The sequence below is a fragment of the Ambystoma mexicanum genome, chromosome 13 (assembly GCF_040938575.1).
Source record: "Ambystoma mexicanum isolate Mex_15411 chromosome 13, UKY_AmexF1_1, whole genome shotgun sequence".
Lineage (NCBI taxonomy): Eukaryota > Metazoa > Chordata > Amphibia > Caudata > Ambystomatidae > Ambystoma > Ambystoma mexicanum.
The window spans coordinates 433,816,607-433,843,392 of record NC_090938.1 but is presented as its reverse complement, the minus strand read 5'-3'; the positions used below and the strand labels follow the sequence as shown (position 1 = coordinate 433,843,392).

At 43.0% G+C, this 26,786-nt stretch overlaps 1 protein-coding gene across 1 annotated transcript in view; it reads right to left on the bottom strand.

Moving 5' to 3' along the window:
* Positions 1–26,786, bottom strand: part of LOC138521307 (sodium channel protein type 4 subunit alpha-like) — a 3,496,387-nt gene that overhangs the window by 2,752,251 nt on the left and 717,350 nt on the right. The window lies entirely within an intron of this gene.

The window sequence follows — 26,786 nt, the reverse complement described above, 5'->3', positions numbered from 1 at the left end:
GAATGTCTACAAATGTCCACAAGCATGCAATTGTCTCACAGAAGCTCATTTGAGATGTGTCTGCATCTGGAAAGGAGTAAAACTCGCTGAGAGGATATCTAACTGTCCCATGCCAGGTGTGAAATGATCAACACGTCTTGGAATCCTGGCTCACATCAAGTTGCATGTTGGTATTTATTGTACTCACTGTATTCATAAACTATTCAACAATGCAAAATGACATGTGCTAATGATGTCACAACATATAGAATATGATTTGAGAGATAGATGTCAGCATATGTTTAAGAAACATTAGTGAATGAAGAAGTTGGGTGAGAAAAGTGGGCAGCGGTTTGTATACATTATTAGCTTTAGACCTTTTACACTATGGAGTTATTTTGCATGCAACAGAAAAGAAAACCTTCACTCAGTGGTAACAATTTCAATGTCCAAGCTCATAACAAGCCATAAAAAGTCACTTGCCTCATCAATTCTACATATACACGCCGCAACTCATTTCATACTCGCCAACAGTCAATTATCACTTCACACTGACAATTGGTGAGTGCACATTTAGGGCCTGATTCAGAGCGTTTTCCAATGGGATTGTGCCATTATAAAACGTGTCTGTGAATCAGGTCCCTTGTGCCTTGCCTTATCTAATGTATAGATTTACATATGTATGTTTGGGTGCGAAGTATATAGACAAACATAGCTACAAAGAAACAGATCACTGTCCAGAAAAGGGGGAGAATAAGGGGACATAATGCTGCCTAGTGTAAGGGAGGCCAATTAAGAAGGTTCATGTCATACTGCAGATTCACATATGTAGAGCTCCAGAGAGCGTAATCAGTAGATACAATGAGTATCTTTTATTTGGAAAATAGTAACATATGCTATTTACAGAGCAATAAAGGTAACCTCCAACTTTAGCCTGGTCGACATGAGCGTTTAAAAAAAATCTTTCATAAAATAAATATTTCCCCCTTAGTTTATGGGGTCTCTGCCCTATGGCCATGTGCATATGATGGAGACCCACTCTGAAGTGAAATTTTTGCTAAGCCACTGATTCTTTCACAGCTGCCCTCATTAATCACACTCAGTATAAGAGAACACTTGAGAAAGTCTGCATCTATTTGCTAAAATAAGTGTTCACACCACATCATTAGCACCTGTAAACTCAGTGTGAATAAATGACCATGAAAGGCAGAAGCTTAAATACTTCACAGAATTTTCGTACACTGTTGTAAAAAAATAATAATAATATATTTTATTCATAAATACATCATACAAAAAATGTTTTTCTTTTTATTAAATCAGACTGTAAATGTAGTAACACATACTTGCTGTTGAGGCTTAGGTTCTTTTGGGAGAGTATTTAATAATGCTTCCCTAGGATTAATAATGTTTTAAAAATGCAAGTTCAGCACGTTAAAAAGTCGTAAATGTATCAGCTGCGGGATTAGCCCACTAAAATGGGAGGGGGTGTTGTTGATAGCCACACAATTCTATGTAGTAGGCTAGAGAATGCTGTAAATAATTGTGCTTTAAGCATAACATGTAGGCAATACAGGTGGGTTACAGGTAAGAATATAGGCTGAAAACAGTAGACCAAGGCACTGTAAACAGGCCTCAGAGCATGATTTTCACTAGAAACAAATTCACATTTTATTAACTTGCTTAGTAGCAGAGGCTGGCAGCACATTGCAAATTATACGTTCCCAGGATCATACGTAAGAAATGAAGAGCATTTGATACTTTCGAGGTCAGGAAGCGAAGCTCATGGGTGCCATAGAAAGGCAGTGAATGCACAACCATTTTATAATTCGGCATATTAGTTCATGAAACTGGTCTACTGACATTTTCAAAATGTCCCACAGTGGTTTCAAATTGCCCCATTGAAGAAGTGGGCCTGGGAAGAGGTTTGAAAAATCCTAAAATGCAACATTAAAACGGTAGCTTGTCAATGGTTTAGTGCTCCTCCAGTGACATGATCAGTTGTATTCCCATGAGAAACGGGTGGAGATGACCAACGGCAGAAGAATACATATCAAATGTCTCAATCTTTTGGAACTATAATGTGGGAATTAGGGGGTTGGACTGTGACATCACAGAGGTGGTCGAGGGTGGTGTGGCAAGGTTTGCAGGACCCAATCATTTCAGGATAATGTATGTCCTGTCTATGGGGGAATGACGTAGCTCTACCAAATAGCATCACATGGAGAACTAGCCTAAGGATGCAATGTGGTATGATGCTAATTAGTTTGTATGATTATATAAGCTCTTGTCTTAGGGGTGTATCTTCAACATCGCCTTTCATGCAGTTCTGTTGCACATTCTGTGTGAATTTTGCTTTCCCCGCTGCGCTTGAGCCCAGAATAAATTTTGTTACTTCTTGCTTGGTGTACACTGCTTGATGTACACTCCTTTTTGGATTACCTTTGCAATTTTTATTGGTGAGTTCTGAGGTAACCCACAGTACATTTTGGTGCCCTGTACACGGAGATCAGCTTTCCCGACCAGATGTGGGAATTCCAGCCATGCTCCTGGAGGAGTGCGGGACAGCGTTTGCAGACCAATCCTAAGAGCTCAACACCAAGGAGGCCCATTTTGCAAAGGTCTGCCTGGTCGAAACGCTCTTTGCACTTGGAAGGGAGTGCTGGCCTTTAAAGGAAGACCCCCGGGGGTCGAGAAGACTCAAGAATCTCTCAAGAAGGATACGTGAGTGTACCCGTGAATGAATGTGCAGGGGGAGGGATTATTTTTATGGTGTATGGGACACACCCTCAAGAGGTGGAGGGCGATTGGCCGTACTAGTCATAGATTTTAGGTCCCCTTACCCTATAGGGAGTGAGTGAGCGGTGGCACATCTGTGTTAGAGCAGAGGGTTGCATAGTAAGTGGCTGACCTTGTTAGATGAGAGTTGCACGTAGTGCAGGCAACGGGTATAGTTGCGTCATTTTTTATCTTATGGGTTAAGATGTATTAAAGTTGTGAAGAGAAAGAGAAAGGACATATGCATTGGTGTTTTGTTGAAACAGTAGTAGTTTGTTGGGATAGAGTTAGGTTATTGTGTTTTATGTTTATTGTGGTTGTGGAAATTGCAGAAGGGCCAGAGCCAAACTAATATGTAAATATTGGAGGAATTGTGTAGTACAGAGGGCACGGTTGAACGAAGGGAGGAGCAGCAGAACTCTAGGCATACTAACATAGGACATCATTGTTAAGGCGGCGGGCCTGCAGAGGGGGACATTTCTGTATTAATTGAAATGAACTGGACGGGCCTGTGGAGAGGGCCATTGTGTGTGAGTTAAGTGAAAGGGTGGGGCCTGAGGAGAAGAACAGTGTGAACAAAATAAGGGTGAACAAGTTAAACAGTAAGTATAAGAGTGAGTGAGTATGCAGTAAAAGTGTTTTGAGATATAAGTAAGAAGGGCCAAGAATAAAAGAGGAAGAAAGAGTACTCTAAGAATTGTGAAAAGGGTGCAATAATGTCACCTTTTCATATGGACTCACCCCTTAAACACATGTGCAAGAAAGTGCCCCAATATTGTGATAAAACACTGGAACCACTTTCAGTGGATGAATAACACAGTGGGAAAGTGCTATCAGGAATGGCCGGGAGAGGCCATTTCAAAAGGATATAATTGACAGTATGTATTCATATTTGTTAGCAACATATAAAGGTGTGAAGCTTACAAAAGAGACAGGACATTTTAGGTCTCTGCAATCTTTACGAAGAAACTAAAGCAGAGACAAAAAGGGAGAAGGGGAAGAGGCGAAAGCTAGTGCTCCACCCCTTCCTTATGGAGTGTTTCCATTATTAAAGCCAGCTACAGGATATACAAATCCTAGGTGGGCATCTCCAGACAGGGAGAAGGCAAAGAAAAATAAGCCAGAATCTCATTCGAAGGATTAGAAAGAGAAAGGGAATAAGAAATATTTAGCAGACATTAAGGAAAGCACACAACAGTAATTGGACTCAATGTTTAGAGACGCACAAATGGAGAGGGAGAACGAGAAAAAAGGGAAGCAACAGGGAAAAGGACAGGACCAGCAGGGATCTTTTATAAAATTTAAAATTAATAATTGGAGACATGACATGGAAGAGGACGAGCCAAATACGACAGGGGGAGATAATACTGCATCAGACTGGGAGGACAGCAGTGACAGTGACAGTAGGGATGCCGAATTTGACCCTTGTGATTTTACAAGTGTGCGTAGATGAAGGAGGTGGAAAAAAGGGGAAGAAGAAGAAAGAGAGGAACAAACTAGGAACTGGATAAATATGCTTCGAAGCAGAATAGCAAGGACGCAGTAGCAAAAGTACCATAACAGGTGGTTAAGCAGGGAGCACAAACCCAATTGCCCCTTCTAAACAAAGGCAAAAGTCGAAGTGCATTACGTACCCTGGCATATGATGGATAGGGATAGTTTGGTCTACAGTTTACCTTCACTAATGGTAGGGGCCAGCAAGTGAACATATGTATTCAAGAAGGAGACAGCAGGGGTCCCATTGGCCATAGAGGACATCAAGAGTTTATTGGCAGTTTTGGTAGGGGAACAAAGTGAAGATTTGGCAGCAAGCAGGGTATGCAGGGGTAAATTTAAGCACTAACATACATGACAGAGCACATTTTAACAATTGCCGAGCACTTGTGTGGAATGCTCTGAGAGAACTGTATCCATATACGCCACATATGGGATCAATATTAGTACGTAAAATGAAGGCAGATGGGGACCCTGCAGAATAAATACTATCAATACAAGTGTGAAGGAGCATATGAATGCCTCTGATGGAAGTCCCGCCCCCATTCGGCCTATATGGTGGAAGCCAGAAATTTGCGACATGCGCAATGCCAGTGATGGTGTCTATTCCACGAAGAGCCTTTGAGACAATATATCCATTAAGATGACCCTATGTGATGTACCCTCGCAGAGATGACAAACCCTTGGAGGAGGTCCCCGAAGGAATATGAAAATGAGAAGAAAAGAGGCTGGTGACTTCACAAAAAATAAGCGTGACGCACTGAGAAGAATGGTCGAAGAATAAGATGTATAGACCTTATAGAATCTGATGGCAAAGTAAAGAATCAAGTAAACTTTCATATGCGGAATGCAGATTGCATGTGTGAAGAGCACTGCAGAAAATGCAAGCCATTTTATAAATGTACAGATGCTGTAACGCAAGTAGACAAAGTGATCATAAAGGCTGGCTATAAGTAGTGAATAGACTGCAGGTGGTGCGCCATTATATAGAATTCTGGACACCGTGTCACATATTTAGTAATCTCAGATCCGTGAAGAAAGAAAGATCAGAGGTCTGTGTCACAGCAAGAAAACAGCCGAAGATCGAGGAAAGGCCTGGTATAGCTGTCTGGCCTGGTGTCAAAGGATGGAGCGGCCAAGAACCGGTTATCTATCATTGAAGAACAGAGGACGTGAGAAGCTGAATCAGCCCTTATTAAGGTGTGAGGAATTAACACCATGAGTGCCAAGTTTATTAATTCAAGACAATTCAAATGCTGCAAAACAGGCTGAAATACGGTCTCCTGTCACGCGAGTCAAGGATGAAAACAGGAGTGGATGTGCAGACCTAAGCTACGATAAGGATGTGCCTATACTCTCTTTTATTCTCAAGAGCAGTGATACTTTGCAAGTCTAAGTTCAAAGACAATCTGAATGGGAGAAGGCATGACCAATGAGAGATGTAGGGCTAATTGGGTGGGGAGACATAGTCAAGTCCACCCACCAACACTTGGGGTACCAGCTTACGTGCTGCTAGTGAGCCGAATGTTCCAGAAGGGCACGAGCGTGCCAACTAATTGTAGAAGGCCATATAACAAAGGGCCTTATAGTTTGAGAGCCAATGGTGTACTGTGTATCTAGTAACTGATGAGGATGACATGCACTAGGGGTGGGCATAAGTTATCCACCCGACTGTAGAGACCTAATCACAACTAGATCCCTTAAAGAAAGTATACTTAGATGTTCCCCTTGAGCCTATCACAATCTCACAATGGTTTTCTTAGTTTGTCACCTGGTATGATGTTACTTATGACACATTTCTAGTACTTAAGTGTATTTTTTATGCAAAATGATCAATAGCAGGATTGAACGTCTGTTGATGTATGTTGTAACTCTGTTTTAGAAAATTGAAAATAAAACAGTTGGAGGAGACATTTTGCCAACGTCCTGAGTGGATCTTATTATTTGGTGTAAGAGTTATTCTGCATCCCATCGTTGTATGGCGTGTTACTGATTTAAAAGGGCCCATTCGTGGGTTCACAAGAAATGTGGACAGAAGAGAATAAACAATCATGGGATGATAAAATACTGTTATTCTTTCAAATTCTAGTAAGGGGGATCCCCACAGATGTGCAGGCTTCCCTAGAAAAACAGTTGGGATATAAGCAAAAGGAGGATGGCCCGAGTAAAAGCGGAAAATAAACGAGTACAGAAAAAACTGGCCTAATTAAGCATGGAAGGTGCAATGCTCATGGGACCAGTTACTGTTCCACCCGCCCAACAGGGGGGCTTCCAGTAACAGCAATAGCCCAACAAGGTGGATATACAAAATCCCGATATAACCCAAAATGGCGAGTACAACAGATGCAACAGCAGCCTGGATTTATAAATGCACAGCAGCTTGGATTTGCACCTGCAGGGGGAGTAAACCCGTACCTGGGACATTATCATACAGGAAGGGGATACTATGCAAGGGGAAGGGGATTTGGATATAGAGGTATGGGGCCCCAGTTTGGAGGACACTGTTTTGTTTGTGGACATTTTGGTCACTATGTCCGAACATGTCCATTCATTCAACAAACAGGAGAGTAAGCATCCCAGCAGAGGCACACTACTTCACGGTGCAGTTAAAGCAGCAATATATGCAGACATCCACACAGCCTCAACAGATGCAAATAATAATGCAGAAACAGATGCAAATGAAACCCATACAGATACAGGTTGTACCAACACAGGGACAAGAATCATCCCAAGGGGGAATGGTAGCTGGATCGCAGGGTACAGTAAACGTACTGCAGGCACCAGTGCAGACACAAGCACGAGAGAAGGTGACGATATTGGAACAAAATGAGGTGCCCCATTACACCGGGGTCACAGTGGTGGGTGGAAATTCATTTGCATCTTCAATCAACTCATTTTCCCAATGGGGTGCCCACCGAAGAAGTACGAGTGTGTCCTGTCGTAGCAGTAACTGAAGACCCCAAAGAGGAGCCCAAGGTCGCAGTTCAAATAGGATGGAGGGATTTTTCCTTTCCAATAGATACTGGAGCAACACGATCCTGTATGAAAGAAGGGGGGGGTTCCCATTATCCAACAAGAAAATGGGCATGCAAGGCATTTCGGGGACCATCCAAGCAGTTCCTCTAACAAAATATTTACCACTGACAAAAGATACGCAACATTTTGTAGCACCATTATTGTATTCAAAAGACACACCTATTAATATATTAGGAAGAGATTTGTTAAGCAAATTGATGACAATAACATGGAGTGGCGATCAATATTGTGTATCAATCCCACACTAACGCTGACAGGAGTAATAGACACAGATTGGTTTGTTACATAAAATGAAGAGGAGGGGAAAATTGTGTTTCAGTTGAGCATACCCTGTCCAGTAGAGATAAAGGAAAAAGCAGTGCCACAGATGACACAATTGGTGCAATAAGAGACAAAATACAAGCAGCAGGATTTGGAAAAAGTTCCAAAGAATTTATGGACCAAAGGACCTCATGTCGTGGGAATATTGAAGGTGTCATGATTTCCCAACGAGTTCCCTGATTTAACCCATGTTTCTGTAGGTTATTATTGCGCTGTCATTTGAGAGAAGGTATTGTTCCCATTCAGATCCATATAGTAAGTCATGGAAAATTGGGATTCCAAAATGGCCGCCTAGTGGTGTAACCAGGAACTAATCTGTAGGTCTAGTCTTTTGCGACCTCTGTTATAAGTACTAAATTTCTGAGGAGACTCGCGCTTCGCGTTGCTGACTGCCTTGCAGTACGGACGCTCACCGCGGTCTCTGTCGGATTCCAGTCAGAGTTTCCCCGCCCTTCATATTTCCAGTCAGAATTTCCTCGTCCTGTCCCATAGTCTCCTTCACTGCTCACAGTCAGTAGTTTTCTTTCTTATTTGATGTCCCCTAGTTACCGCGTCCTCAGTTCCAGCCCGAAGTTTTTCCTGTCAGAGTTTCGTACGCAAGTACCAGTGCCTAGTTGTTCTCTGTTACGAGTGTTTTAGCAACGGATTAGTCATTGTGCATTTTCACATTTTTGGTTTATACTATACGTAGTTGTTCCTTGTGCCAATGTTTGAAACTCATTTGCTGTGCCAGGTTGTTGTCACACTGCCCAATATGTGCCAAGTTTTGTAGCTGTTGTAGCTAGTTGAACATTCTTTTTGCATATCATTCCGCATTACACTTTGCTGATAGTTATTTAGTCAGTTCCCGATAGGACAGCGCTACACCTCTCATGTCATCTATATTTCCACTATTGCCCTCCAGTTTGATTGTACTAAGGTCTTCTCACAGCTACACTCATATATGACTATGACTAAATAGGCATTATCTTCCCCTTGTCACCAGTCTCCTTTATTCCTTTATATAAGAATACTATTGACATCTAGACTACACTGTTTTCTTCAGGACATGCGCCCCTGTATGAATGCAGGATGGAGGGCTCACTAAAAAAGCACTTTAGGTGAGTTTTCCTGATGTTGGTTATCATTCTATTTTCAGTACTGGAGAGTTTTCTCAGAATAGGGTAGGAACATTATTAAGGAGGGTTGTTATCTTGTCATCCTTTCTACAGGGATTGTGATTACTGAAGTTCCAGGGAGTTCTTCTGGCGTTCCCGCAGATTGACAGGTGAGCGTTACAGAACGCGAAGCCGCCATTTTGAAAATATCTGCCTGAGCGTCATGGAGACTCCTGAGGTGGATCAGCTGGCTCAGTTATTGGGGGAATTGAGGGCGGAGGTTCATGCCGCACGTTCTGAAACGTGTGCATTGCGTAGGGAGTTAGTGGTTAATAGGGACCGTACAGATGAATTGGCACGCCAACTTTTACAAACACAGGCTGGTCAAGTTCCCTTACCCGCAGCAAATCCATCAGCCCCTGTTCCCGCTACACCCCAGGCTCCAGTCCAAGTAATTGTTCCTGGAAGCATTCCCTTAGCTCCTCCTGAGCGTTTTCTGGGGGATTCTAAGAAATTTGCTGTGTTTATGAATCAGTGTAGGTTACATTTCCTCTGTCGTCCAGGAGTATTTCCCACTAATCAGGCCAAGGTGGCCTTTATTTTATCTTACCTGGGTGGTTATGCTGCGGATTGGTCAATTCCCCTAGTCAATAGAGACGACCCAATCTTGAGGAATCTATCAGAGTTCCAGAAAGAAATGGAAGAATTATTTGCACGACATACCCAGGGTCAAGCCCTAGATAATGAGCTGCTCTCTCTCCGACAGGGAAACCAAGAATTGTTGGCTTATGTGGCAACCTTCAATAGACTAGTAGCAGAATCCAATTGGCCCAATGAAAAAAGAACAACCTTGTTTCACAGAGGATTGCGAAGTGAATTAAAGGATGTCTTGGCTCAAGTAGTCAATCCGCCAGATGGTATTGCCGACTTTATTGACCTTACTATCCAGTTAGACCAGCGACTGCAAGATAGAAGAGTGGATTGTTCTCGTTCCGAAAGTCGGACTTATTTTGTGCGCCCAAAAGAAAACCCAGTAAGAGCTGGCCCGGATACTCACCCAGAACCGATGCAGTTAGGGGTTGTTAGGGGGCCCATTTCGCAGGCTGAGAGGGACAAGAGGCGTCAACAGCAACTGTGCCTTTACTGTGGCAAACCTGGACATTTCCTAAGAGATTGCCCTGTGAAACCTCCAAGAAAACCTATTGGAGGCATCAACCAGGAAAGAGCGAATCAGATTTCGGAAAACTCCAGTGCCCGGCAAGTATAGAGGTCAGCTTGTCGAGCATGAAACAGGGAGTAATGACCTCTCACTTTGTCTTTCCAATTATCTTATTTAGTCCAGAACAGCCCACTAAGATGCATGCTTTACAAGCCTACATAGATTGTGGTGCCATAGGGAACTACATGGATTCTAAACTGGCATGCAAGTTAGATCTCTTCCTTGTGGACAAATCCGAAGCAGACAATGTATCTACAGTAGATGGTAATCCTTTAGCTTCTGGGCCAGTCACACAATGTACGAGGGACCTTATCATGCTTTGCCAGGAAAGTCATAAAGAGAGGATAACATTCGACCTTATAAGTGCTCCACAATTTCAAATCATTCTAGGTATGCCTTGGCTCGAGAAGCACAATCCCACTATAGATTGGCGCTCCAGATCCCTCACCTTTGCTGCTGAATGTGAAGACTCCTGTTCTATGGTTGGTGACCTAAAGAAATTTGTTATCGAGAGAGTATCTACTGACTCAACGCTTGGATTGATTGGAAGTTTACCCTCGGATTATAGGAAATTTCAAGAAGTTTTTGAAGAGAAATTGGCTGAGGTATTACCTCCTCATCGTCCCTACGATTGTCAGATTGACTTACTTCCAGGAGGTCACCTTCCTTGTAATTGAATATATTCATTAACAGAGAAGGAGGATGCCCATCTGAAGAAGTATCTAGACCAGTATTTAGCAAATGGGTTCATTAGGCCTTCTAAGTCCCCTGCTGCCTCTCCTCTTTTTTTTGTACCGAAAAAAGAAGGAGATCTCAGGACTTGTATTGATTATCGTGCCTTAAACCAGATTACAGTCAAGAATCGTTACCCCATTCCCCTCATTTCAAATTTGTTAGATCAAATCAAGGTCGCCCAGATCTTTACAAAATTAGATCTTTGAGGTGCATACCATCTCATTCGAATAAAAGAGGGTGACGAACGGAAGACTGCTTTTCGCACCAAATATGGCCTGTTTGAGTACCAAGTGATGCCCTTCGGATTGTGCAATGCTCCGGCAGCATTTCAATGTTTTATGAACGATGTCTTAAGGGATCTGCTGGATGTATGTGCAGTGGTCTATATTGACGATATCCTGATTTTCTCCAGAAACCACCAAGAACATGTGAAAGATGTTACAGCTGTGCTTCAAAAACTACAAGAAAATTCTCTTTTTGTGAAGCTAGAAAAATGTTCTTTCCATGTTTCCGAAGTCGAATTTCTGGGTTTTGTACTATCCTCTCAAGGTGTCAAGATGGACATGCGAAAGGTGGAGGCTATACTCACCTGGCCGGCTCCAACGTCTGTGAAAGGAGTCCAAAGCTTTTTGGGTTTTGCTAATTTCTATCGTCGCTTTGTGGATAATTTCTCCCAATTGGTACACCCCATTACATCCTTGCTTAGAAAAAATAAAAGATTTGAATGGACCAAGGAGGCTGAGGAAGCCTTTCAGAAATTAAAAACCAAATTTACTGAGGCTCCAGTACTCAAACATCCTCAAGCTGACTTACCATTTGTCGTGGAAACTGATGCCTCAAATGTAGCTATGGGTGCTGTCCTGTCGCAGCGCAATCCAGAAACCCAGGTCTTGCACCCAATGGCATTCTGGTCGAAGAAACTCTCTCCAGCTGAACGCAATTACACCATTACTGACAAGGAGTTGTTAGCCATCAAGAGTGCCCTGAAGGAGTGGAGACATTATCTCTTGGGAGCTCAGCACACGATTACCATCCTCACTGATCATAGAAACCTCCAGTATTTACGTTCCGTTAAGGCCCAATCTGCCCGCCAACTGCGATGGGCCTTGTTCTTCGCAGAATATGATTTCATCATCACGTTTAGACCTGGAGTACGGAATGGTAAGGCTGATGCGTTATCTCGAATTGGCAATGGAGAGGAAGCGTTTGTCTCTTCTGCTCCCATGAACGTCATCGCCGGAGAAAGAGTCCTGGGTTTATTGCACAATGAAGAACCATATTTCGAGAACCTGAAGAAAGAAGTTAAAGAAATCGTTACTCGGGAAGAGCTGCTAACATGGGTTAATCGAGGAAATCCATTCAAGGTCCAAGATGAATTACCTTACTATCAAGATCGAATGTATCTCCCTACAGAGACAATGAGAAAACAAGTAATTTCCAACTACCATGGCTCCCTCATTGAGGGTCATCCCGGAGTGACCAAGACCTTAGAGAAGATCAAGAGGTACTACTGGTGGCCAACTTGGCGTAAGGATGTGACTCATTTCATTCAAACTTGCGGAATTTGTGCACAAAACAAGAATTCAAAGAAGAAACCAGCCGGTCTTCTGCAACCTTTAAATGTTCCACCCAATCCATGGCATACCATATCTATGGACTTTATCACGGATCTGCCGTCATGTGAATGTTACAATACCATCCTGGTGGTGGTAGATTTATTTTCGAAGATGGCTCATTTTGTGCCCTTACAAGGGATTCCCACCGCTGCTGGCCTGACAAGGAGTTTTTTTAGAAAATATTGTCAAACTACACGGGTTTCCTTCCATAGTCATTTCTGACCGGGGGAGTCAATTTGTTTCCAGATTCTGGAGAAAGTGTTGTGACCTGGCCCAGATTGATGTTAGACTATCCACTAGTCACCACCCACAAACGGATGGTCAAACGGAGCGCACTAACCAGACCCTGGAACAGTACTTACGCTGCATGCTTCATCAAACTAATGATTCCTGGTTAGACATTTTGTGGGTGGCAGAGTACGCTTACAAGAATTCTATCCACTCTTCTACTGGTCTCACACCGTTCTATACCTTGCATGGTCGACATCCTCGAACATCTGCATTTGATCCTCCAGATCCACTAGAAATGCCGGCAGTTAGGAACCTTCACGACAAGATTATAACCGCAACCAGGGAGGCCCAAACTAACTTAGTGACGGCTAAGGAATCCCAAAAGAAGTTCGCTGATCGACATAGAAGTACTCCTCCTAGTTTCCAAGTTGGTGACTCTGTCTGGTTGTCTTCCAGAAATCTGGCCTTAAAAGGTTCTAAGAAGTTTCTTCCCAGATATTTAGGACCATTTGTCATTGAAGCTGTTATTAATCCAGTGGCTATGAGGTTGACACTCCCGAAGAAAATGAGAATACATCCAGTTTTTCATGTCTCTCTATTGAAACCGGTAGAAGCAGAGACACGTTTCCCACCAGTCCCACCCCCAGTGGAGGTTGAAGACGACCAACCAGAATTTGAAGTCAGGGAGATTTTGGACTCCAAGATAATGCCTCATAAATTATTTTACCTGGTAGATTGGAAGGGTTATGGTCCCCTTGAGAGATCTTGGGAACCTTTGGATAACATTCATGCCCCAAGATTGGTAAAAAGATTTCATCGTAACCACACAACCAAGCCGGGAAGGAAATCTTTGAGGGGGTACTGTCATGATTTCCCAACGAGTTCCCTGATTTAACCCATGTTTCTGTAGGTTATTATTGCGCTGTCATTTGAGAGAAGGTATTGTTCCCATTCAGATCCATATAGTAAGTCATGGAAAATTGGGATTCCAAAATGGCCGCCTAGTGGTGTAACCAGGAACTAATCTGTAGGTCTAGTCTTTTGTGACCTCTTTTATAAGTACTGACTGCCTTGCGGTACGGACGCTCACTGCGGTCTCCGTCGAATTCCAGTCAGAGTTTCCCCGCCCTTCATATTTCCAGTCAGAATTTCCTCGTCCTGTCCCATAGTCTCCTTCACTGCTCACAGTCAGTAGTTTCCTTTCTTATTTGATGTCCCCTAGTTACCGCGTCCTCAGTTCCAGTCCGAAGTTTTTCCTGTCAGAGTTTCGTACGCAAGTACCAGTGCCTAGTTGTTCTCTGTTACGAGTGTTTTAGCAACGGATTAGTCATTGTGCATTTTCGCATTTTTGGTTTATACTATACGTAGTTGTTCCTTGTGCCAATGTTTGAAACTCATTTGCTGTGCCAGGTTGTTGTCACACTGCCCAATATGTGCCAAGTTGTGTAGCTGTTGTAGCTAGTTGAACATTCTTTTTGCATGTCATTCCGCATTACACTTTGCTGATAGTTATTTAGTCAGTTCCCGATAGGACAGCGCTACACCTCTCATGTCATCTATATTTCCACTATTGCCCTCCAGTTTGATTGTACTAAGGTCTTCTCACAGCTACACTCATATATGACTATGACTAAATAGGCATTATCTTCCCCTTGTCACCAGTCTCCTTTATTCCTTTATATAAGAATACTATTGACATCTAGACTACACTGTTTTCTTCAGGACATGCGCCCCTGTATGAATGCAGGATGGAGGGCTCACTAAAAAAGCACTTTAGGTGAGTTTTCCTGATGTTGGTTATCATTCTATTTTCAGTACTGGAGAGTTTTCTCAGAATAGGGTAGGAACATTATTAAGGAGGGTTGTTATCTTGTCATCCTTTCTACAGGGATTGTGATTACTGAAGTTCCAGGGAGTTCTTCTGGCGTTCCCGCAGATTGACAGATGAGCGTTACAGAAGGGGTGGGAGCAATGCACATTAAGATTAAGGAAGGAGCACTGCTGCCATGAGTGAAGCAATACCCCCTTCACAAGAAGCAGATGAGGGTATATATGAGGCACTGCATGCCTTATGGCAGCAAGGTATCGTACAGGAATGTACATCTTAATGCAATACGGCAATCTATCCGATTACAAAATCAAAGGGTGGGGCATGGAGATTCATACAAGATCCCAGCCCTCTTAACGTTATCGAAGCAGAATTTCCGCTAGTTCCAATCCGGCACAATGTTCTGCAGCATCCCAACAGAGGCACACTACTTCACAGTAGTGGATTTGAAGAATGCTTTCTGCTTTATTGCCCTGCATCCAGACTCTAGGTATCTCACTGTGTTCATGTATCGCGGAACGAGATTCGAACACACGAGAATGCCCCAGGGGTACTGTGAGGGACCCAGCATATTCAACAGAGTAATACAAATGGACTTGGGCAATTTGCAAATTGCAAGTACAGTGATACAATATGTGGATGCCCTTTAAGTGTGTAGCACAAAAGAAGATGAGTGGAGGGAGGACTCATTGACACTAACAACGTTGTTGGCTGACAAGGGGTACAAAGTGGACAAAGATATATTGCATTATTGCCAAACAGAGGTGGTTTACTTGGGGCAGATTGTATCAGCAGATGGGAGAGGAATAACACCAGAAAGGATTGAAGCAAAAAATAAAACACCCCTACATAAGACAGCAAAATAAATGCAGGTCCTGGGTCTATGCAATTACTGCAGAGCCTAGGTCTTTGATTACTCCACATATACCAGGCCATTCCTACGGGCACTTAAGGAAGCTCAGAGAAAGAAAAGCAACATATAATGGGCAGCTGACATTAATAAAAGTTTTGACAAGCTTAAAATTGAGTTGGCGTATGCACCAGTATTGGCCGCACCCAATTACAAAGAATAGTTTCATTTGTTTTCTCACTCAGATGGTAAAGTAATGGCAGCCGTTCTGACACAAAAGAAGGGACAAGGACACAAGCTTCTGGCATGCTATAGTGGATCACTAGATCCAGTGATGCAGGGACTCGTTTCTTGTGAGCAGGCACTAGCTGCCGTTGCATTTGCAATTGAGAAGGCATCAACAATAATAATGGGATGCCCAGAAATTTTGTACATGCAACATGCATTGTTTGCATTGCTAGAAATGTTCAAATCAACACTGACAACCCAGAGAGCATCATGTTATCAAATTATACTGACAAACCCTGCAACAGAAATTGTAGAATGCAGGGTGGTAAATCCAGCAGAATTCATTACAGAACCAATGAACGAGGGAGATTATATACATGACTGTATGGCATGCATGGACAGGAACGAAGGGAACCGCCTGGCAAAAGAAGATGTAACTGAGGGGGACAGACATAATCTTTATTGATGGGTCTTCAAGTATCGACCTATATTCAGTACAGAGGCATTTTGGTTCAACAGTAGTAGGATACACAAATGGGATACAAAGGAAGGAGAATTTACACTTTTCTCCTAAATACGACTGTCAGCATACTACTTTGCATAAGCACCAGAATTGGTGGCATTAATTGAGGCCCTAAACATGTCAGAACTACAGGTGGTAAATATATTTTCAGATTCTTCATACGTAACATCTACAGCACATTCAGGACTAGCAAGACAGGAAAGAAGAGCGTTCAGGAGAAGTGATGGCACACAGGTACAACATGCAGCAATTCTGAGTACATTATTAGAAATGCTACCACTCCCAGTAGAATTGGCAATAGTAAAGTACAAGGCTCATACTGAGGGGAAAGATTTTATTTAATTGGGTTACGAAAAAGCAGACAGAGCAGCAAAAGAAGCATCATATTTGCCAGAAGGGACATATGTGCCGTTCCCTGGCGAGAAGGAAAAAGTACCACTTATAGCATTGATGAAAACAACTGAAGAACACAATTCACTGCCAGCGGGCTTCAATGCAACACTAAAAGGGCAGATAATTCAATTACAGGGAGAAGCACCGAATGATGAAAAAGAGCTTTGGAAGAAAAAGGGGTGCTCTCTGTCTCCAGGCAAATTGATTTGGCAGCAAGACAGCACCCGCAAGGTGCTAATTTCAAGAATGTTGTTGAATGTGGCCTTGGAACAGCTTCACTACACTGCCCACCTATCAAAAGAGCATGTGACCGCAGGGATAAGTGAGGACTGGTTTGTGACAAATTTACATGAATGTGTGTCTGAATTTGTGAACAATTGTATAATTTGTCAAAAATGTTTATCTGGTCAGATTTTGAGAGTGATACAAGGAACATTACCGCAGCCCGAAGGACCCTTCCGGCACTTTCATATAGACTATGTCGATTTGCAGGCTAGATGTACCTCTTATAGATACATGCTTACTATGGTATGTCTATTTTCACGTTGGCTTGAGGCTGGTCCCTTTGCCCGTAATGACACCTGCTCAGCGGCAACATTTTTAGTGAGGGAACTATTTTCATGGTGGGGGATCACAGACAAAATTTGCTCTGACAATGGCCAGCATTTTGCAAATGATTTGATTCAGGAAATAACTGCCCTACTGGGAATATGGCACAAGCTATGTACCATTTACCTTCCACAGGCCAAAGGAATGGCTGAGAGAATGAATGGCTTTCTAAAAGTGTGCTCGTCATGAAATTGTTACTAGTCGTAGAATGCACGCACCTATTTTACTGTCACGTACAATTTCTGATGCTAACTCTCCTTCTAACATCTTGGGGGAGGAGTTTCATATGTACCTCACAGAACTTATAACATTGCTTTTCTATATATCCGAATAGACAAATTCAAGAATACGGACAGAGCAAGTAGGTGAAATAAACAGTGGTGAGCAGGAATGGGAATTTCTGAGAGCAGCACTTCTCTATCCATGAGAGAATTTTTTTTTATTAAAAACCACGCCAGAAAGTGGAAAGAAGAACGTTGTACTGGTCTGCATACAGTGATATACTCAACACCAACATTGGTCATGGTTGAAGGTCGCCGAGGATGCGTTCATCCCACCGACATGGACAGGGACAAGAGCACCAGCTCCCCCGGAGAAGAGGTGCAGAGCGCAACATTATGGGGAGAATACATCAGATCTCATTGACTTTTTTCTTAGCAATAAGGTTTTATAGAAGAACAACAAGGGAAGAAGGAACGGGTGTTTTGCAGGACAATGTCATAATAAACAGACTGCAAAGCATTTCTATTCAATGGAGTGTAGTAATATTAACATGCGACTATAGTATAGGATTAATATATTTTTTTTTCCTTAAAGAAATAAGTGGTATACATTGAAACATTAGAGTGAATAGAGCAAAATGAAATGTGTTAAATGAAGAGGAGTTCCATCATGACACTGAATGATGCGTGTGGGAAGAGAAAGGGGCGAACGGCACATGTTACGTCTGCTCACTCATCCCACACTAAATAGGGGCACTCAAGCTTTTCCTACCTCATATGGCTGTGTCATATGAGGAAGCAGGATGCCTAATGCATCTATCCCTCTGCAAATCTAGGGGTCTATTTCAAGGAACAAGTGTTTCTGTCCAGTGGGTGGATGAAGGAGAAGAGGTTTACACATATAATTATGTGCAACTTGACAGGAATGGCAAAAAAAGAGAAACAAAAAAGATGATAGTAGAATATATAACAGAAGGCTCTAAAAGGGGGAGCAAATGATTAGTGAACACAACCGACTGCAGTAAAGAGGGATGGAACATTTCCTGGTGTCACACACAACCATTAATGAGAATAAAAGGGGCATTGCGGTATGGTGGCCAACGGGAAGGGGAATAATGCAATGTTGTCCCGAAGGTTTAGTGGGATTTGAACAAACTGTGGTGTCCAAAGTAAAAAATGGCTGAAAGGCAGTTGGGGGTAAGTATGGACATGCATTGACTTGGATAGGTGAAACTCATCAACCAGTTTACATAAAGAGCTTTACATGATTTCCTCTGTGTTTCAAGTCCAGTGGGTCCATCAATTTGGCAACTAACACCAGTTGTGCTAAGGTGATGAGGAGTGCGCCACTGACGCAGGGGACAGCTGTCACAATGGACCTGTGGTGGACATGTGAATTGAAGGCCTACACCCAGCTTCCTCCTTATTGGAGTTGGGTTTGTGTGATTGCTAGAGTGCACTGTACTGCACTGTCGTACTTGTGGTGCCCAGAAGCAACAACAACAACATGGGGCTTTCGTTAAAGGTGCAGTCAATCGTGCTGAAAGAAAAAGTGTTGCAGCAAGACAAAAAGCAAACAATGCAAGGAATGCTATACCGAAAAAGGAGTGCAAATAACTGTTGGTCCGAGAAGAGTGCAGAAAACTTGGCAGCAATTCCTGCTGAGTTTTGACTATTTTCCAAGGCAACCCCTTTTTTCATGTCTTTTCTGCTTCCAGGTGTGCAAACTGAAGCTAATGCCAAGTGGGTACAATTTACCAGGTACGAGTGGCCAATTCAATAGCAAAGAGCCTAAAAACGCTAAAGGAAGAGCTGAGGGCACAACGCTTGTTGGCACTCCAGAACAAATATGTGTTGGACCTTCTCACTGCCATAGAGGAAGGAGTTTGTGCAAAGATTGGGAGCAGCTGTTGTACCCAGTGTGAGTGTAGCCATCAATAAAATATAGACACTCCATGAGAAGATGACAAACAAAGCTAATGGAGTGCAATCGAACAATTGACTGGAGACCCTTTTTGCATGGGTGCCCGCTTGGCTCTCAGGAGTATTTTAAGTGACTGGCCCTGCGCTGGTCACCTTCTGAATGGCAAAACTATTTTAAGACTCCATACTAACAAGGGGAGAGGAAAATGTATGTTGCCTCTGAATGCTGACAGGGTAAATGTTAAAAATAAGCCCATTAACAAACAAACCAAGGGTGAAAAAGTTGATGATGAAGTTGACTGGGTTACAATAGCACCAGGAGATATAGAGAACTATGATGCCTATTGGATTTCATGTGACAAGGATGGGCAGGGGTGTGTGCTGATAGAGGGATCATTGGAAGACTGGTAAGAAGATGGAGGTGACATGATTAGACTGAAAAGAGAGCAGCAAGTGGGGACAGGGAGAACGAAAAGAGTTTGTTATTGATGGATCAATAAAAGGGGGGAATAATGTGGTAAAAATGCAAGTTCAGCACGGTAAAAATGTGCGAACTTATCAGCTGTGGGATTTTATTTATTTGGGAAATAGTAACATATATTATTCACAGAGCAATAAAGGTAGCTGCAAACTTTAGCCTGGTCGACATGAGCGTTTAAAAAAAAAGTTCATAAAATAAATATTTCCCCCTTAGTTTACGGAGTCACTGCACTATGGCCATGTGCATATGATGAAGGCCCACTCTGGAGTGAAATTCTTGCTACGCCACTGATTCTTTCACAGCTGCCATCATTAATCACACTCAGTATAAGAGAACACTTGACGAAGTCTGCATCTATTTGCTAAAAAAAAGTGTTCACAAACACCATTAGCACTTGTAAGCTCAGTGTGAACAAGTGGCCAGCAAAGGCAGCAGCTTAACTACTTCACTGAATTTTCGCACACTGTTGTCAAAAAAATAAAAATGTAATTCATAAATACATCATACACATTTATTTTCTTCTTTTTATTAAATCAAACTCTGTAAATGTAGAAACACATATTTGCTGTTGAGGCTTAGGTTCTTTTGGGAGAGTGTTTAACAATGCTTCCCTATGATTAATAATGTGGTAAAAATGCAAGTTCAGCACGTTAAAAAGGTGCAAACATATCAGCTGTAGGATTAGCCCACTGAGATCTGAGGGGGCTTTGTTGATAGCTACACAGTTCTATGTACTAGGCTGGAGAATGCTCTAAAAAATTGTGTTTTATGCAAATACCATATAGGCGATAAAGATGGGTTACATGTAAGTATGCAGGGCACTGTAAAAACGCCTCAACATGATTTTTACTAGAAACACATTCACATTTCATAAACTTGCTTAGTAGCAGCAGATGCTGGCAGCACATTGCAAATAATACGTTCCCAGTATCATACGGTAAGAAATGAACAGCCTTTGATACTTTCGAGTTAAGAAAGCAAATCACATGGGTGCCTGAGAAAGGCAGTGAATGCACAACATTTTATAATTCAGCATATTGGTCTATTGACGGTTTCAAAATGTCTCACAGCAGTTTCAAATTGCCTCTTTGCATATGTGAGCCTGGGAAGAGGTTTGAAAGTTCCTAAAATGCAACATTAAAAAGGCAACTTGTCAATGGTTCAAGGCTCCTCCAGTGTCATGATCGGTTTTATTCCCATGAGAAATGGATGGAGATGGCCGGCAGCAGATGAACAAAGATTTGCTGGTAATTTAAAATGTCTCAATGTTTTGGCACTATGATGTGGGAATTAGGGGTTGGACTGTGACATCACAGAGTTGGTTGAGGGCTACCAAATAGCCTCACATGGAGGACTAGTCTAGTGTTGCAATGAGGTATGATGCTAATTCGTTTGTATGATTATAAAAGCTCTTGTCTTAGGGGCGTATCTTTGACAGCCCCTTTCATGCAGTTCTGTTCCGCATTCGGTGTGAATGTTGCTTTCCCAGCTGCGCCTGGGCCCAGAATAAATTGTGTTACTTCTTGCTTGATGTACACTCCTTTATTGGAGTACTTTAGTAATTTCTATTTGTGAGTTCTGAGGCAACCCACAGTACAGTTACATGCCTTCTTGGATGACTTTCGAACCGATCTTTGTTTCAGTGTCAACACTTTCTATGCAACTAAATCTGGGAAATACAGATCCTTGTGAGGTTTTGTTGTATTTTCTAGTCCAGGGTGGATCTGTTCTCGCAGCATACTTTCTTTACATGTTATGCTGTTCCCAGTGGTCTCTTGATATATTGATATAGTAGAGAACAGTGGACATAAATCAATTAGCATGTGGTATTGTATTAGGCCAGGAATGTACAAGAGAGACTTACATTGTGAGACACATCATCTGTGTTCAGTAAGTGGGCTATTGCAGATTTCACACAACCAAAACCTAGTAGTCTTAAACTGCTGCACAAGCATTAGCTAGCAAAAGAGGTCAGTCCTAGCACTCTATTGGTTACTCCAATAAAATCCACCATGTACTATGTTGTTCAGTAGCAATAGCATTTTCGGTTAATATAAATGTGTTTGCCAAGGCCAAGATAAATCACCTCCCCCAAGAAATGTCTCCACTTACAGGCTCAAGGCTGTTACCGATGGTCTTAGTTAAGGCCCATTGACACTTGGGATTTTGTATACATTCACAGTCTCAAACTGTTTTGAAGAATACTTCGTCATTACACAAAATAGTCCCACTATGGGAGTTGATAATAATTACATTGTGCAGTGAATAAGGACATTACACTGCTTGGACATAAATGATGTCCTTGCCAGACCTTTACTGTGTTAATAAGACACGCACAAAGTCACTGTCAGTCCCAAGTACAAGTTTAGAGTGTGTTTAAAACACTAATTAAACAAATGGACATTATAAATTGGAGAGTGCAAAAACCTCTGAATTATACATATACACTGCAGTTGCTTGTTACACAGGTGATATGATGTATGTGTCTCTGCCCTAAAACAAATTGTTTACACAGCAAAAGCTTGCAAAAAAATGGGTCTATTCAAGTGTTGTGCTTGTTTTGGAAAACTATATTTATCAACGTTGAACAAATAAATGTATGCACATTCCTTAGTGCTCTATGGTTCAGTCGCTGCAACAGCAAAATGCATCTGAGCTTATCGCCACTCTCAAACAAAAAGGGAGCCAGAATGTATAGATTTAAGAGCACACCAGTAATCCTTGTAAACCTAATGCGGTGATTGATCTTTGCCTGCCTTCTGAAGCCTAAGTGGGGCACAAACCAACAAATAACACAATAGTTCTGCATACAAACATTTTAAAATGCAGCATAAAACAAACTGTTATTTTCCTGAAGTGGGTGTAAAACATGGCTTGTTGTTTGTGGGCCGGTATGTTCCGGCGCCCCTGTGAGCCTCCAACCTCGCACAGAGCAACACACACAAATGCATGCTTGGTTCGGGCTCCCCGGTCTCTGACGCAGCCGGGAACGCCCCGTTTATTTATGCTGCACGCGGCAGAGTGCAACGTTACTCTGCCGCGTGTAGGTTTGTTTGTTTGTTTGTTTGTTTATTTGGTAATGCGCTCCAAGCCCGTGGGCATCTGGGCGCAGCAATACAAGAGGACTCGAAACTTAGTTACAATGCCTGACACAGGCTATTACAGAAAAACAGTGGTCGCTTACAATAGGTGATACAATGCATATAGAATAACAAGGGTTAAGCGCATAAGAATAACATTTTAACAGGTTGTAATGTTTCCGCTAGGATGAGGATCGTTGCATGTCGTTGTTGTGCAGCCATTTGAGAGCGTAGGATCTGAATCTTGTGTAAGGTAAAGGGCATCTAAGGTCGGATGGGAGTGTGTTCCATGATTGTGCAGCTCTAACTGGGAAGCTCGCTCCGCCCGCTGTGGTAAGTTTGAATCTAGGGACTTCCAGTAGGAAGGTGTTGGCAGATCTCGTCAGTCGTTTAGAGGGTCTCCAATTGATTCTTTCCGCTAGGTAGGGGGGTGCTTGATTGTTGAGGCATTTAGAAGTGAGGGAAATAGAGCTGCTCTAAGAGCGTTATTTTGTAATCTCTGGAGTTTGTCAGTGACCGACTTGTTAGCACCTGAGTATAAGGCGTTGCAATAGTCCAGTCTGGACATGACAAGGGCATTGGCCAAGGTGAGGCAGCTGGCACTGGACAGGAAGGGTCTGGCGGCACGGATGAGTTTACACGTGAAGTGGTTGAGGAGGCGAGGGAGTTCACTTGCTTTTTGAGGTTGAGAGCTGAGTCGAGGTAAAAACCTAACGTTTTGACCTCGCGCATAACCTTAATAGTATTGTTATCGATGTTAAATGAGGCATAGTCCGGGGTGAGTTTGGATAAGTTGTGGTCTGAACCGAGGAGCAGGATTTCAGTTTTATCGTCGTTCAGGCAGAGGCCATGTGTGGCCATCCATGCTTGAATGAGGATGTAAATTTTATTCACCAGAGCCAAGTCCACTTCATAGTTGCCCGAAAGGGGTATGAGGATCTGGGTGTCATCTGCGTAATTAGTGTAGGTGACGCCCAATCTGTCCAACTTGTCGAACAATGGCTTGGTGAAGATGTTGTAGATAGTGGGTGAGACACAGGAGCCCTGTGGGACTCCACATGTGATTTGGATGGGATCGGCACAGGTGGAAGAGGAGAACACTCTCATGGTCCGGTTGGCTAGAAAGGATTGGACCCATGCTATAGCATCTTCTGTGAAGTTGGCAGCCAGCTTGAGGTGGTTGCATAAGACTGCATGATCCACCAGATCAAAAGCTGCTGACAAGTCCAGTAAAAGTAGCAGCGCTGTTTTCCCATTATCCTTAAATTCCTCCATTTTAGTTTTAAGATCTATCAGGGCTGTTTCCGTGCCATGGAGAGGGCGGAAGCCCGATTGGCGCGAGCCTAGTAGATGATTAGCTTCTAGGTACTCTTGAATTTGGAGATAGGCTACTCTGTCGATAATTTTTAGTAGGAAGGGTACCGTGGTGATAGGCCTATAGTTAGTCGGGATAGATGGATCGAGGGTTTGTTTTTTGAGAAGGGGGAAGACCCAGGATTCTTTTAAGTTGGCTGGCACTGTGTTGGATTTGAAGGATGAGTTGATAAGCTTCGAGATGAAAGGGGCTAAGTCTCTGGCAGCGTCCTTTATTATTTGAGCTGGGCAGCTGTCGCCCTTACAGTTGGAGGGCTTCAGTGAGAGGATAGCCTTTTCAGTGTCGATGATGGAGATGGGTTTAAAGCTAAAAGGGGGGATAGTAATAGGTTCAGTTACTAGAGGCACTTGTTGATCAGTAGGAGAGAGGGTGTCTTTTTTATTCATTATTTTAAGTTGGATGGTAGAGATTTTGTTTGATAGGGCATTCTGTATATTAGTGCACCATATCTTGTCCTTTGGGACTGTGTCAGTTGGTTGGATAGGGGATTCCATTTCCCGGAGGATGGCAAAAAGTTCCTTGGTATTCGATTTGGCATTGGTAATTCTGTCATTGAATACGTTTTTTTTAGTGTTGATAATTTCAGACTTGTAATGTCTTGTAACTTGGGTTAGCTTAGCTTTGTTGTTGTTGGTGGGCGAATTACGCCAGATAGTTTGGAGTTTTCGTTTCTGCTTTCTAAGGTCCTTAAGCTGGGGGTTGAACCAGGCATTGAGGTGGGCTTCTTGCTTAGCTTTGCGTAGTTTTGCGGGTGCAATGGTGTCTAGTGCGTGAGACATAGCTTTGTTAAAGGTGTCTACTAGTTTGTCTGGGTCAGTGCTGTCCTTCAGACCGTTAATAGTGGGCAGGAGGAGGGGGATGAGTTTTTCTGTAGTAATATCTTTTTTACTTCTGGTAGGGAGTGGTGGTATCATTTTGATAGTTTTAGGGCTGGGGAGGTCAAGTGTGGCAGTGAAATTTATTAGAAAGTGGTCAGTCCATATTTGAGGGGTGATGGCAGTGATGACTATGTTGCAGTTGAGTTCTGATACCCAGTCAAGGGTTCTGCCTTTAGCATGTGTGGGGGAGAGAACCTTTTGGGTAAGGCCTTGGTCATTTAGGATAGCTGTTATAGAGAGGGCATTTTTATTGTCTGGCTCATTGAAGCCGATGTTAATGTCGCCCAGCAGCAGCGTTTGCGAATGATTTTGGGTATTGTTCGCTATGAGGGTAGTAAGGTCATCTTCAAAGGTTCCCAGGGGACCTGGGGGCCTGTAGATCAAGTGAATGGTTAGCGTGCGGTTATTAGAGAGTTGCATTTTTGCTGAGAGTACTTCGCAGGAAGCACAGGGGTGTGAGGTGGTGAGTCTGATAGGCAAAGTGGTTTTCGCGATGATTGCTAGGCCACCGCCTTTAGCATTGGGCCTGTCTACTCTATGGATCTGGTAGTTGTCAGGTATGGCTAATATCAGTGAGGGTCCTGCTGCCTCATGGAGCCAGGTTTCTGTTACGGCAAGGAAGTCAATGCTACTGTTGTTTAGTATGTCAGCAATTTCAATTGCATGGGCTACCATGGATCTGGCATTGATAAGGGATCCAGTAAGAGTTAGGGTGTTATTGGGAATAGGATGACTTGCAAGTGTATCTGTATGCTTATTTTGACTCCGGCGTTTCTTTTGGTGGAGGTGAGTAGGAGTTGGGGTTGGAGTTAAAGGTGTCGTAGCTAGAGTTTGCTTATCCATGTGTGTCTGTATAGATGGGAATCTAGCAGTATTGTTAGTACTGTTTCTTTTAGGTTTGTATATGCAAGGTAGCCTTGCCCTGAGTCTCAGGTTTCTGTCTGTGGGGGGACGAGTGCTGAAGGTAGCAAAGGGCATGATTGTAACTAGGAGGGTCAGGGAGGTCAAGTTTCTGCACATGGTAGTTGGTGTGGTTCACTGATGCAATTTACTTCCCTTATTTCGCTAAGATGTCTGGCTAGGGTGACGCAATGTGTAGTGCAAGTGGCTAGTTGAAGCCGGGACTGCGCCTAGTGATAAAGGGCATGATATTCACGAAACACAGTATGGGCTAGAGTGCATGGTCTCTTAATGATGATAGGGCACAACACAATCAAGGTGGTCCGTTAGCAACCATAAGGCACAACGCAGGCAAAGTGGTCCGTTAGCGACCATAAGGCACAACACAGTTAAAGTGGTCCGTTAGCGACCATAAGGCACAGCACAGTTAAAGTGGTCCGTTAGCGACCATAAGGCACAACACAGTTAAAGTGGTCCGTTAGCGACCATAAGGCACAACACAGTTAAAGTGGTCCGTTAGCGACCATAAGGCACAACGCAGGCAGTGTGGTCCGTTAGCGACCATAAGGCACAACACAGGCAATGTGGTCCGTTAGCAACCATAAGGCACAACACAGTTAAAGTGGTCTGTTAGTGACCTTAAGGCACAACACAGGCAATGTGGTCCGTTAGCGACCATAAGGCACAGCACAATAAGGTGAACCATGAACACCTGGGTATAAGTAGCACCAAGAAAACTAGGGTCTAAGTATGTGGACACAGCTATGGCAGTTATCGTGGGTACGGGTGTAGATCAAATCATGCAAACATGAATCGATGCATTAACAATGCAATGGGACACAAATTAAATGCATGAATCAGGGGTACCTAGATTCGAGTTTAGCAGGAGGAGCCAAAAAGGCACTGGCTAATAATGCAATGGGACACAAGTTAAATGCATAAATCAGGGGTACCTAGATTCGAATTTAGCAGGATGAACTTAAAATGCAGTGGG